Source organism: Ranitomeya variabilis, chromosome 1 (genome assembly GCF_051348905.1).
Source record: "Ranitomeya variabilis isolate aRanVar5 chromosome 1, aRanVar5.hap1, whole genome shotgun sequence".
NCBI classification, from domain to species: Eukaryota; Metazoa; Chordata; class Amphibia; order Anura; family Dendrobatidae; genus Ranitomeya; species Ranitomeya variabilis.
The window spans coordinates 792,994,580-793,008,058 of record NC_135232.1 but is presented as its reverse complement, the minus strand read 5'-3'; the positions used below and the strand labels follow the sequence as shown (position 1 = coordinate 793,008,058).

At 45.3% G+C, this 13,479-nt stretch overlaps 1 long non-coding RNA gene across 1 annotated transcript in view; it reads right to left on the bottom strand.

Moving 5' to 3' along the window:
• Window positions 1-12,725: 12,725 nt before the first annotated feature.
• Window positions 12,726-13,479, bottom strand: part of LOC143784702 (uncharacterized) — a 5,541-nt gene continuing 4,787 nt past the window's right edge. The window contains exons 3-6 of the long non-coding RNA XR_013217874.1: window positions 13,355-13,422; window positions 13,206-13,273; window positions 12,931-12,996; window positions 12,726-12,829 (exon numbers count right to left, since the gene is read on the bottom strand). This is a non-coding gene — a long non-coding RNA (uncharacterized LOC143784702). The remainder of the gene's footprint in view (window positions 12,830-12,930; window positions 12,997-13,205; window positions 13,274-13,354; window positions 13,423-13,479) is intronic.

Sequence of the window (13,479 nt, the reverse complement as noted above, 5' to 3'; positions counted from 1 at the left end):
GACATAACATCTACTATTATCTCGACGAGTCAGCGGAAGGGTGAGGCCCTGTAATGTGCACCATCTTGGGGTAATTGGTGGGAGTGTTCTGTTTACTATTGTGTGCTGTGGTTCAATAAAGTATTGCCACACTGTTTTACCTTAACCCTGTGTTGTCTGTGTAGTGTATTGCCCACTGGGAGATAGAGCGGGCGTTCAGTGGTATGAGCCGTGGTCCATGCAGTCTTGCTAAAGACAGCTGGGCCAGCGGATGAGAGCACCCACTGACCCCGTTTCTCCACACTGACCAAGCAGGACAGGTAGGCTGGCAGGAACTGCAGGAGGCGGAGAGCTTGGAAGATGGTAAAAGGATGAAGCAGGTAGCAGGCAGCAGCTGGCAGTAACAGGTGCAGAGGGTACTGGGGTAGTCCAGAGAGATGTAGAGAGACTCGGCAGGTACACTGGCGAGATAAACCGGAGTTAGCAAGGCATTTGCGGAACACTGGCACGCAGGTTCAAGGGACCTGGAAATAGCAACAGGAAACATTGTTGCTCAGGCACCTGCCTTAGAGCAGAGGTGCCTGAAATAGCAAGTCGCTCAGCCATTGGTTGAGGCACTTTTTTGGAAAAATCACGCTGTCTCTTTAAGAGACTGGGAGTGCGCGCACGCCCTTAGAGCCATACCAGGAAGCCTGCAGGGAGCATGCAGCGTCCAGAAAATAGCAGCAGGGTATGGATGCGGGGGACAAGGGACAGAGGCTACAAGGGGTCGGTGCGCCTGCTGGGAATCATGCAGATGCGCCGGACCCGAGGTGAGAGGAGGGTACTGGGAAGTGGACCAGGAACAAGGAGTACTGCATCCCAGACACACTGAGGGGTGGAACCGTGAAATATTCCTGGACAGTGCTGCAAGGTTTAACTTGATCGAGACTAGGTTTGTCCAGGTCCTCAATCCACATACTCTTTCCAGACCTATACCCATAATCGCCATAGACTCTGCACCCTTGAGATGGATATTTTACTCAAGCCGTCCGAGGGTTACATCTTCAGTTAGGGGCCATGCACTCAGAAGTTATCGACTGTTATGTGCTAGATGGTCTCCCCTCTCCTGTGGTTCTTGGACTTCCTTGGTTCACTCTGCACAAACCTGTGGTAGATTGGCAGACTCGGGAAGTGGTAAAATGGAGTGAGTATTGTCAAGGACACTGTGTGTGGGCACCCGGCTTGCAAGGGTGGATACCCAGTCTGTGCCTAAATACCTGTAGGACTTTGGGGATGTGTTCTCGGAGCAGGGGTGCCAAGAACTTGCTCCACATCATCCTTATGACTGCGCCATTAATTTTGTTCCTGGAGCCATGTTGTCTAAGAGCAGACTATTTAATATCTCTGGTCCAGAGAGGCAAGCCATGAAGGACTATATCGCAGAGAGTTTGGAAATGGAGTATATCAGAACATCCTCATCCCCCATTGCTGCGGAGTTTTTCTTTGTAAAGAAGAAGGATGGGGGTTATGCCCCTGCCAAGATTTTCACAAACTCAATCTGATCACGGTCCGGGATCCGTATCATCTTACTCTCATCCCGGACCAATTTAGGAGCAAAATGGCTTTCTAAACTGGATCTCAGGGGGCATATACTGTAATCTCATTCATATTAAAGAGGGAGATGAGTGGAAAATAGCTTTAAATACACTTGAGGGACACTGAGAACCATGTGATTCGATTTGGGTTGAAGAATGCTCCCACCGTCTTTCAGCACTTTGTAAATTACATCTTTAGTCACCTGGTAGGTAGATTTGTGTTAATCTATAATAATGACATTAATTTATTCACCTGACCTTGAGTCACATCAGGTGCATGTCAGGCAGGTCTTACAAATACTCAGATACAAATAACAGCTCTGGCAAAAATTAAGATACCAGTGTAAAATGTTCAGTTTGTCTGATTTTTCTCTTTATACGTATATTTTTGACTAAAATGTAAATTGTTCATTTATTCTAGAAACTTCTGACATGTCTCCGAATTTCCAAGCAATAAATTTTGTATATTTTTTCTGAAAAGGAGAAATGGTCAAAAAAACCTGTACTTTCAGACCTCAAATAATGCAAATAAAACAAGTTCATAATCATTTAGAAACAACAATACTAATGTTTTAACTCGGGAAGAGTTCAGTCAATATTTTGTGGAATAACCATCATTTTTAATCACAGCTTTCATGCGTCTTGGCATGCTTTCCACCAGTCTTTCACACTGCTTCTGGTGCAAAAATGTAAGCAGTTCTTCTTTGTTTGATGGCTTATGACTATCCATCATCCTCTTAATTACACTCCAGAGGTTTTCAATGGGGTTCAGGTCTGGAGATTGAGCAGCCCATGACAGAATTTTGATGTGGTGGTCTCTTAATTTTTGCCAGAGCTGTATTTGTCAAACCAGAGAAAGGTATGTTCTCGGTTGAGGAGATCCTTTTTTGTAGGATATGTTTTATCGTCCACCAGTTTTCTCATGGATCCAGCGAAAGTCCAGGCGGCACTGGATTGGGATCGTCCTGAGGATTTGGAGGCGTTACATAGGCTTTTGGGATTCGTCAACTACTACCGCAAGTTTATCAAACACTTTTTGGTAGCCGCCAAACCTCTTACGGATATGACTAGAAAGGGGACAGACTTTTCCAAGTGGTCCAGTCCGACCAGGGCGGCATTCAATACGTTAAAAAAGTGTTTTGCATCAGTGCCAATCCTCATACAGCCTGACGTTACTCAGCCTTTTATCGTCAAAGTTGATGCATCTGAGGTGGGGGTGCGGGTGCTTCTCCTGTGAAATGGCGTTCATACGCATTTTTTTTTTTAAACTGTCACCTGAGAGAGAAATTATGACATTGGTCAAAGGGAACTCTTAATAATCATGAGTAATCATGTGGGCTTTTGAAGAGTGGAGTCATTTTCTGGAGAAAGCAGTTCATCCGGTTATGGTAATCACGAATCATAAGAATCTCGTATATTTAGAATCTGCGAAACGTCTAACACCTCGACAGGCAAGATGGGCATTGTTCTTCATCAGGTTTAACTTTTTTGTCACATATAGTCTGGGGAACAAGAATATTAGGGCAGAGGTCTCATCTCATTGTTTTCTTAGGGGTGGAGAAAATTGTGAACCGATTCCCATGCAACAAAAAGGGGTGGTAATTGCATCTTTATGCTCCGATCTTGAAAAAGAGGTTGTTGATGCTCAGGGGGACACCCCTGCTGCTTGTCCGTTAGGTAAACCGTTTGTGCCTGTGAATCTCCGTCTTAGTGAACATCATGATTCGGTCTTGGACGGACATCCTGGTAATAAAGCCACCACTGATCTTTTTACTCTGTGATTTTGGTGGCCAGGGGTACATCAGGATGTCCGGGAGTATGTAGGCGCCTGCAGTCTGTGTGCATTCTACAACCCCTCATACTCGTCCGTCAGGGTCTAGCCAACCACTGGCAATTCTCATCAGACCTTGGACTCATTTATCAGTCGATTTTATCACCGATCTACCCATGTCGGCGGGGAATACTGTAATTTTGGTGGTAGAGGACAGATTCAGTAAAATGTCTCATTTTATTGTGCTAACCTCTTTACCTAACACCAAGACCTTGGGGCAAATTTTCATCAGAGATATTGTAAAATTACATGGGATCCCTACCGATATTGTTTCTAACCGGGGGTGCAGCTTATTTCCAAATTTTGGAAGGCGCTTCACCCGCAGTCTAATGAGCAAACTGAACGCATTAATCAGAATCTTGAAGGCACAGATGATTGGCCTCGGGGAGACCAAAACATCCAACACCGCGGAGACACCATCACGTGTTTCTCAACGCAGTGATCCAGAACACTGCCCCCATCCCTTATGGGAAATATGCAAACGCATGTAGGATAGCTGCGGAGACACCATCACGTGTTTCTCAACGCAAGCAGTGAATAGCCAGACCTTTCCCCGGGAAGGAACAACCACGGGAAGGGCAGCATCCAATAAAGGAAAACATCCAATACAGGAAAACCACCTATGCCAAGCATGTTATCCATCCACAGACAGCTGTTTCGGGGTGTTTGCCCCTCATCAGTGTGGAGTAGGAATTTGGCTATTAGGAGCAGTGCCTAGTAAAAGGCTGTAAAGGCACAGATGATTGGCCTCGGGGAGACCAAAACATCCAACACCGCGGAGACACCATCACGTGTTTCTCAACGCAGTGATCCAGAACACTGCCCCCATCCCTTGTGGGAAATATGCAAACGCATGTAGGATAGCTGCGGAGACACCATCACGTGTTTCTCAACGCAAGCAGTGAATAGCCAGACTTTCCCCGGGAAGGAATAACCACGGGAAGGGCAGCATCCAATAAAGGAAAACATCCAATACAGGAAAACCACCTATGCCAAGCATGGTATCCATCCACAGACAGCTGTTTCGGGGTGTTTGCCCCTCATCAGTGTGGAGTAGGAATCTGGCTATTAGGAGCAGTGCCTAGTAAACGTGATGGTGTCTCCGCGGTGTTGGATGTTTTGGTCTCCCCGAGGCCAATCTGTGCCTTTACAGCCTTTTACTAGGTACTGCTCCTAATAGCCAGATTCCTACTCCACACTGATGAGGGGCAAACATCCCGAAACAGCTGTCTGTGGATGGATACCATGCTTGGCATAGGTGGTTTTCCTGTATTGGATGTTTTCCTTTATTGGATGCTGCCCTTCCCGTGGTTGTTCCTTCCCGGGGAAAGGTCTGGCTATTCACTGCTTGCGTTGAGAAACACGTGATGGTGTCTCCGCAGCTATCCTACATGCGTTTGCATATTTCCCACAAGGGATGGGGGCAGTGTTCTGGATCACTGCGTTGAGAAACACGTGATGGTGTCTCCGCGGTGTTGGATGTTTTGGTCTCCCCGAGGCCAATCATCTGTGCCTTTACAGCCTTTTACTAGGCACTGCTCCTAATAGCCAGATTCCTACTCCACACTGATGAGGGGCAAACACCCCGAAACAGCTGTCTGTGGATGGATAACATGCTTGGCATAGGTGGTTTTCCTGTATTGGATGTTTTCCTTTATTAAATCAGAATCTTGAGACTTATGTTAGGTGTTTTGTGTCTGAGAATCAGGAGAATTGGGTTACCTACTTAATTCTAGCAGAATTTGCAGTAAATAATCGTTGTTATGAGTCTACTGGTAAGTCCCTGTTATTCGGAGCGTACGTGTTTCATCCTCAGTTAGGCTCATTTAATAGGAATCGTTCTTCTGAAATACCTGAAGACAGATTTTCATTCTCAATTATTTCTGTGTGGCAAGGGGTTATTGATAATTTGAGGAAGATAGGGTTCAAATATAAGAGTGAAGCTCATCAGAGACGTTTGGTGGGTCCGGACCGGTCTGTTGGTGACACGGTGTGTGGTAACCCTAAGGAACATTAAGTTGAAGGTTCCCTCTTGGAAACTGGGTCCAAAGTTCTTCAGTCCTTATAAGATCGTAGCTGTCGTCAATCCCGTAGCATTTTGCCTTGCCACCCATCTTTAGGAGCCATAATGTGTTTCTTCTAAAAAAAAAAAATACGTTGTGTCCGCAATACCATCATCACTACCGCCATCTGTGAGGAGATCCCTCAGGAGAACATCTGCCGCCTCATCAAGACCATGCCCCGGTGTTGTAGGGAGGTCATACAGGCATGTGTAAGCCACACAGGCTACTGAGCATCATTTCCTTGTCTTATGGCATTTTCACTGAAGTTGGATCCGCCATTAATTTGATTTTCCACTTTAATTTTGAGTACCAATCCAAATCCAGACCTCCATGGGATATTAATTTTGATTTACATTGATCATTTATTAATATTATTATTCATTTATATAGCACCATTAATTCCATGGTGCTGTACATGAGAAAGGGTTTACATACAGGGTTATAGATATAATTTACAGTACACAATTTTATGATGACAGACTGGTAGTGAGGGAAGAGGACCCTGTCCTTGCGGACTTACATTCTACGGGATACTGGGAAAGAGACAGAAGGTCGGGGATGCGGCAGCTCGGGTGGTTGGTGAGGCGGCAGCACGGGTGGTTGGTGATGCGGCAGCGCAGGTGGTTGGTGAGGCAGCAGCGCAGGTGGTTGGTGAGGCAGCAGAATGGTTGTTGCAGGCTGTAGGCTTTTCTGAAGAGATGGGTTTTCAGGTTCCGTCTGAAGGATCCGAGGGTGGGGGATAATCGGATTTGTTGAGGCGTGGAATTCCAGAGGATGGGGATATTCGTGAGAAATCTTGGAGGCGGTTGTGTGAGGAACGAATAAGTGCGGAGAAGAGTAGGAGGTCTTGGGAGGATCGAAGATTGCGTGAGGGTAGATAGTGGGAGATTAGTTCAGAGATATAGAGAGGGGACAGGTTGTGGATGGCTTTGTAGATCAGTGTTAGTAGTTTGAACTGGATTCGTTGGGGAATTGGGAGCCAGTGGAGGGATTTGCAGAGGGGAGTAGGGGAGTAGCGAGGAGAGAGGTGGATTAGCCAGGCAGCAGAGTTGAGGACAGACTGGAGCAAGGGAGTTAGCGGGGAGACCACAGAGGAGGGTGTTGCAGTAATCGAGGCGGGAGATGATGAGGGCATGCACAAGAGTTTTAGTAGATTGTGGAATGAGGAAGGGATTCTGGCAATATTTTTGAGTTGGAGGCGACAGGAGGTGGCAAGAGTTTGGACGTGCGGTTTGAAGGACAGGGCAGAGTCGAGTTACCCCGAGGCAGAGGATTTCAGGTGCGGGAGAGAGCGTGATGTGGTTTACCATAGTAGATAGATCAGGTAGGGGGATACGCGAGATGGGGGAAAGATGATGAGTTCGGTTTTGTCTACATTGAGTTTTAGGAAGCGAGAGTTGAAGGAGGATATGGCTGATAGACACTCCAGGATTCTGGACAGCAGAGAAGTGACAGGACTGTACAGTACAGTAGTATGCCTCCAGCTCAAAAATATCTCCAGATAGTTCAGTATCTCTGAACTAATCTCCTATATATATATATATATATATATATATATATCTTCCCTCACGTAATCTCCGGTCCTCCCACGTAATCTCCGGTCCTCCCAAGACCTCCTTCTCTCCTCCACACTTATTCGCTCCTCATCCAACCGCCTCCAAGACTTCACCCGGATATCCCCCATCCTCTGGAATTCTTTGCCCTAACACTTGCGACTATCAACCACATTCGGATCCTTCAGACGGAACCTGAAAACCCATCTCTTCAGGAAAGCCTACAGCCTGCACTGACCCCGCTGCCTCGTCATCACTACTGGAGATACTGCCTCACCAACACCAGAGCTCCTGCAACCCTCAACCTATTGTCTCCTTCCCCATAATCCTGTAGAATGTAAGCCCGCAAGGGCAGGGTTCTCGCCCCTCTGTATCGGTCTGTCATTGTTTGTTTGTTTACTGTAAGTGATATCTGTGATATCTGTAACTTGTATGTAACCCCTTCTCATGTAGAGCACCATAGAATCAATGGTGCTATATAAATAAATAAATAATATATATATATATATTTTATGTGTGTATACAATGCTCAAAAAATAAAGGGAACACTAAAATCCCACATCCTATATATCACTGAATGAAATATTCCAGTTGCAAATCTTTGTTCATTACATAGTGGAATGTGTTGAGAACAGTAAAACCTAAAAATTATCAACGTAAATCACAACTAATATCCCACGGAGGTCTGGAGTTGGAATGATAAAAATCAAAGTGGAAAATGAAGTTACAGGCAGATCCAACTTCAGTGGAAATGCCTCAAGACAAGGAAATGATGCTCAGTAGTGTGTGTGGCCTCCACATGCCTGTATGACCTCCCTACAATGCCTGGACATGCTCCTGATGAGGCGGCGGATGGTCTCCTGAGGGATCTCCACCCAGACCTAAAGCATCCGCCAACTCCTGGACAGTCTGTGGTGCAATGTGACATTGGTGGATGGTGCGAGACATGATGCCCCAGATGTGTTCAATCAGATTCAGGGGAACGGGCCAGTCCATAGCTTCAATGCCTTCATCTTGCAGGAACTGCTGAAACACTGCAGCCACATGAGGTCTGGCATTGTCCTTCATTAGGAGGAACCCAAGGCCAACCGCACCAGAATATGGTCTCACAAGGGGTCTGAGGATCTCATCTCGTTACCTAATGGCAGTCAAGCTAGCTTTAGCAAGCACATGGAGGTCTGTGCGGCCCTCCAAAGAAATGCCACCCCATAACATTACTGACCCACTGCCAAACCGGTCATGCTGAAGGATGTTGCAGGCAGCAGATCGCTCTCCACGGCGTCTCCAGACTCTGTCACGTCTGTCACATGTGCTCAGTGTGAATCTGCTTTCATCTGTGAAGAGCACAGGGCGCCGGTGGTAAAATTGCCAATCCTGGTGTTCTGTGGCAAATGCCAAGCATCCTGCACGGTGTTGGGCTGTGGATGTCAGGCACTCAGACCATCCTTATGGAGTCGGATTCTAACCGTTTGTGCAGACACATGCACATTTGTGGCCTGCTGGAGGTCATTTTGCAGGGCTCTGGCAATGCTCCTCCTGTTCCTCCTTGCATAAAGTCTGAGGTAGCAATCCTGCTGCTGGGTTGTTGCCCTCCTACGGCCCCCTCCACATCTCCTGGTGTACTCGTCTGTCTCCTGGTAGCGCCTCCAGTCTCTAGACACTACGGTGACGACACAGCAAACCTTCTTGCCACAGCTAGCATTGATGTGCCATCCTGGATGAGCTGTACTACCTGAGCCACTTGTGTGGATTGTAGAGTCCATCTCATGCTACCACGAGTGTTAAAGCACAACCAACATTCAAAAGTGACCAATGACCAATACATCAGCCAGAAAGCATTGGTACTGAGATGTGGTCTGTGGTCTCCACCTGCAGAACAACTCCTTTATTGAGTGTGTCTTGATAACTGCCAATAATTTCCATCTGTTGTCTATTCTATTTGCACAATTGTGAAATTGATTGTCAAACAGTGTTGCTTCTTAAGTGGACAATTTGATTTCACTGACATTTGATTTACTTGGAATTATATTCTGCTGTTTAGGTGTTCCTTTTATTTTTTTGAGCAGTATGTATATATATATACTGTATATATATATATATATATATATATATATATATAAAATGTGTTAATGGCATGTACAGTGCCTACAAGTAGTATTCAACCCCCTGCAGATTTAGCAGGTTTAATAAGATGCAAATAAGTTAGAACCTTCAAACTTCAAACAAGAGCAGGATTTATTAACAGATGCATAAATCTTACAAACCAAAAAGTTTTGTTGCTCAGTTAAATTTTTACAAATTTTAAACATAAAAGTGTGGGTCAATTATTATTCAACCCCTAGGTTTAATATTTTGTGGAATAACCTTTGTTTGCAATTACAGCTAATAATCGTCTTTTCTAAGACCTGATCAGGCCGGCACAGGTCTCTGGAGTTATCTTGGCCCACTCCTCCATGCAGATCTTCTCCAAGTTATCTAGGTTCTTTGGGTGTCTCATGTGGACTTTAATCTTGAGCTCCTTCCACAAGTTTTCATTTGGGTTAAGGTCAGGAGGCTGACTAGGCCACTGCAACACCTTGATTTTTTGCCTCTTGAACCAGGCCTTGGTTTTCTTGGCTGTGTGCTTTGGGTCGTTGTCTTGTTGGAAGATGAAATGACGACCCATCTTAAGATCCTTGATGGAGGAGCGGAGGTTCTTGGCCAAAATCTCCAGGTAGGCCATGCTATTCATCTTCCCATGGATGCGGACCAGATGGCCAGGCCCCTTGGCTGAGAAACAGCCCCACAGCATGATGCTGCCACCACCATGCTTGACTGTAGGGATGGTATTCTTGAGGTTGTATGCAGTGCCATCCATTCTCCAAACGTCACATGTGTGATTGGCACCAAAGATCTCGATCTTGGTCTCATCAGACCAGAGAACCTTGAACCAGTCAGTCTCAGAGTCCTCCAAGTGATCATGAGCAAACTGTAGACGAGCCTTGACATGACGCTTTGAAAGTAAAGGTACCTTACGGGCTCGTCTGGAACGGAGACCATTGCGGTGGAGTACGTTACTTATGGTATTGACTGAAACCAATGTCCCCACTGCCATGAGATCTTCCCGGAGCTCCTTCCTTGTTGTCCTTGGGTTAGCCTTGACTCTTCGGACAAGCCTGGCCTCGGCACGGGAGGAAACTTTCAAAGGCTGTCCAGGCCGTGGAAGGCTAACAGTAGTTCCATAAGCCTTCCACTTCCGGATGATGCTCCCAACAGTGGAGACAGGTAGGCCCAACTCCTTGGAAAGGGTTTTGTACCCCTTGCCAGCCTTGTGACCCTCCACGATCTTGTCTCTGATGGCCTTGGAATGCTCCTTTGTCTTTCCCATGTTGACCATGTATGAGTGCTGTTCACAAGTTTGGGGAGGGTCTTAAATAGTCAGAAAAGGCTGGAAAAAGAGATAATTAATCCAAACATGTGAAGCTCATTGTTCTTTGTGCCTGAACTACTTCTTAATACTTTAGGGGAACCAAACAGAATTCTGGTGGGTTGAGGGGTTGAATAATAAATGACCCTCTGAAAAAACTTTTCACAATTTAAAAAAAAAATAAACAAAGAAATAACATTCTTTTTTGCTGAAGTGCATTTCACACTTCCAGGCTGATCTACAGTCCAAATGTCACAATGCCAAGTTAATTCCAAATGTGTAAACCGGCTAAATCTGCAGGGGGTTGAATACTACTTGTAGGCACTGTATATACAGCTCTGGCAAAAATTAAGAGACCATTGCAAAATGTTCAGTTTGTCTGATTTTTTGTTCTTTTATTCTATAAACTGACATGTCTCCGAAGCTCCAAGCAATAAATGTTGTATTTATTTTCTGAAAATGAGAAATGGTCAAAACAACAAAAAATGAATTGCTTGCAGACCTTAATTAATGCAAAAGAAAACAAGTTCATAATAATGTGGAAATGACAATACTAATGTTTTAACTCAGGAAGACTTCAGAAATCAATATTTTGTGGAATAACCATGATTTTTAATCACAGCTTTCATGCGTCTTGGCATGCTTTCCACCAGTCTTTCACACTGCTTTTTTGGGTGACCTTATGCCACTCCTGGTAGAAACATGTAAGCAGTTCTTTGTTTCATGGCTTGTGACTATCAATCTTCCTCTTAAAGGGAACCTGTCACCCCGTTTTTTCAGTATGAGATAAAAATACTGTTAAATAAAGCCTGAGCTGTGCATTACAACAGTGTATTTTGTGGACCCCGATTCCCCACCTATGCTGCCAAAATACGTTACCAAAGTAGCCGTTTTCGCCTGTCAATCAGGCTGGTCTGGTCAAAAGGGCGTGGTGTCTTCCCCCAGATCTTGCTTAGTTTTCCGTTGGTGGCGTAGTGGTGTGCGCATGCCCAAGGTCCCGAATCCACTGCACAGGGGAGTTAAAAGAGCGCGATGTGCACTATTTCATTGGTGATCGGTGGGGGCGGCCATCTTCCTTTGGCCGCACGTGCGGAGAAGCGGCGCTCTGCTGGCCGCGGCTTCAGGAAAATGGCCGCGGGATGCCGCGCGTGCGCAGATGGAGATCGCGGCGGCCATTTTCCTGAAGCAGAGTTCGCATCTCGGCTTTGGAAAAGTTCCCATGCTCCAGTTCATGAGTTCATCCACCAGAGGGCGCCTCACCGCAACTCAATGTAAGTACAGATCCAGCTTTCATTTCATCACCTGGGGATTACAGACACGAGCGAGTGCTTTAGCGCAGCTCCTGCCTGTAAAATAATTAACCCCTTCAGATGGATTACCTCGTGGGACCGGACAGATCCTCGGATGGTATGTATATTGTGTGTTTATTATTTTGCCAAGCGAGGGTGTTCCGGATGGATTGAGAGAGCAATATAATACTAAAAGAACCTGTTTATTTCATTAAAATACTTTTTAATAACGTGTGTGTTTTTTAACCCTTTCAGACAATTGGATTAATAATGGATAGGTGTCATAATTGACGCCTCCCCATTATTAATCTGGCTTAATGTCACCTTCCAATAGCAAGGTGGCATTAACCCTTCATTACCCCATATCCCACCGCTACAGGGAGTGGGAAGAGAGTGGCCAAGTGCCAGAATAGGCGCATCTTCCAGATGTGCCTTTTCTGGGGTGGCTGGGGGCAGATGTTTTTAGCCACGGGGGGGCCAATAACCATGGACCCTCTAGGCTATTAATATCTGCCCTCAGTCACTGGCTTTACCACTCTGGCGGAGAAAATTGCGCGGGAGCCCACGCCAATTTTTTCCGCCATTTAACCCTTTATTTTAGCAGCTACATTTCCCACATTTTGCACATACACACTACTAACATTAGTAGTGTGGAATATGCAAAAAAAAAGGGGATATGAGATGGTTTACTGTATGTAAACCATGTCTCATATCATATACAGCTAGTAACCACGGCACTCAAGGCTCCTAGAAGGTGCACAAGTCAGGTATCCAACCCGTCAGTCAGTAAAAAAGAATCACTTGGCACTCAGGAAGTTTTTTATGCAAGATGAAAATTGAATATTTCGTTTATTTAGTGATCAAGTTTTAAATGTTTAAACGTTTTCGGTCAAAAGACCTTAATCAGAAACACTTTTGATGTACTGAAATATGAATGAAAAACAACATAAACATTATTTTTACAACAGAAAAGGAAAAACATAATGCACATAAAAATTTACAAAACCTGATATAAACTGTTCAGAATACAAAATACATCACATGTTATGTGAAAGATGACAGATGTGGCGATCTGAACGGATCCGGACCGGTGCTCCGTGAGTCGTGAGCTTTGGACGAGAATACTACGTACTGTGAACGTGTATAAGGAAAATAATGAATACACCGTATTGATAATAAGTCCTATAGAAGGACTGTAGCTCTAGAATGCTGAAAAACACCCTGAAGGATACTAGATCAAAGGTGATTTTGCAAGGCGTGGAGTCAACGTGTTAGAGACAAGAGTATAGGGTGAATACCTAAAACAGAGAATGTGAGAGCATAAGTAAGGCATCGCTTGTAATCAGTCTCACCTAATGACAACATAAACACAACGGCAACATAGGCACACCCCTATATTTTACCAGAGGGAGCATCATATGCATAAAAGCCTGGCTAAGAGTGGTTATAAAAATGTCGTCCCCACAAAATTGTATATATACACCAAACTCGGCACTATATGAGATACCTGGATGCCAAATAGCAAGCTAAACGGGCCCAATGAGCCAGCGCACGACAATGCCCGGGAGGACGTGCCTAGGAGAGGGAGCGAATGTTATATAGAAATCTATGAAGGTCACAATGCACCGGCAATCTATATGAAGACCTGCTAATTACCTTAATGGTCCTGGAGGAGTGGGGAATAAACGCCGTGGCGGAGCGACAAAGTCGCAAGGGGAGAGGCGCTATAAAGATAAATATGCAGGAGATTGGTATCTAAGAAACAATGTGCACTGGTTGCG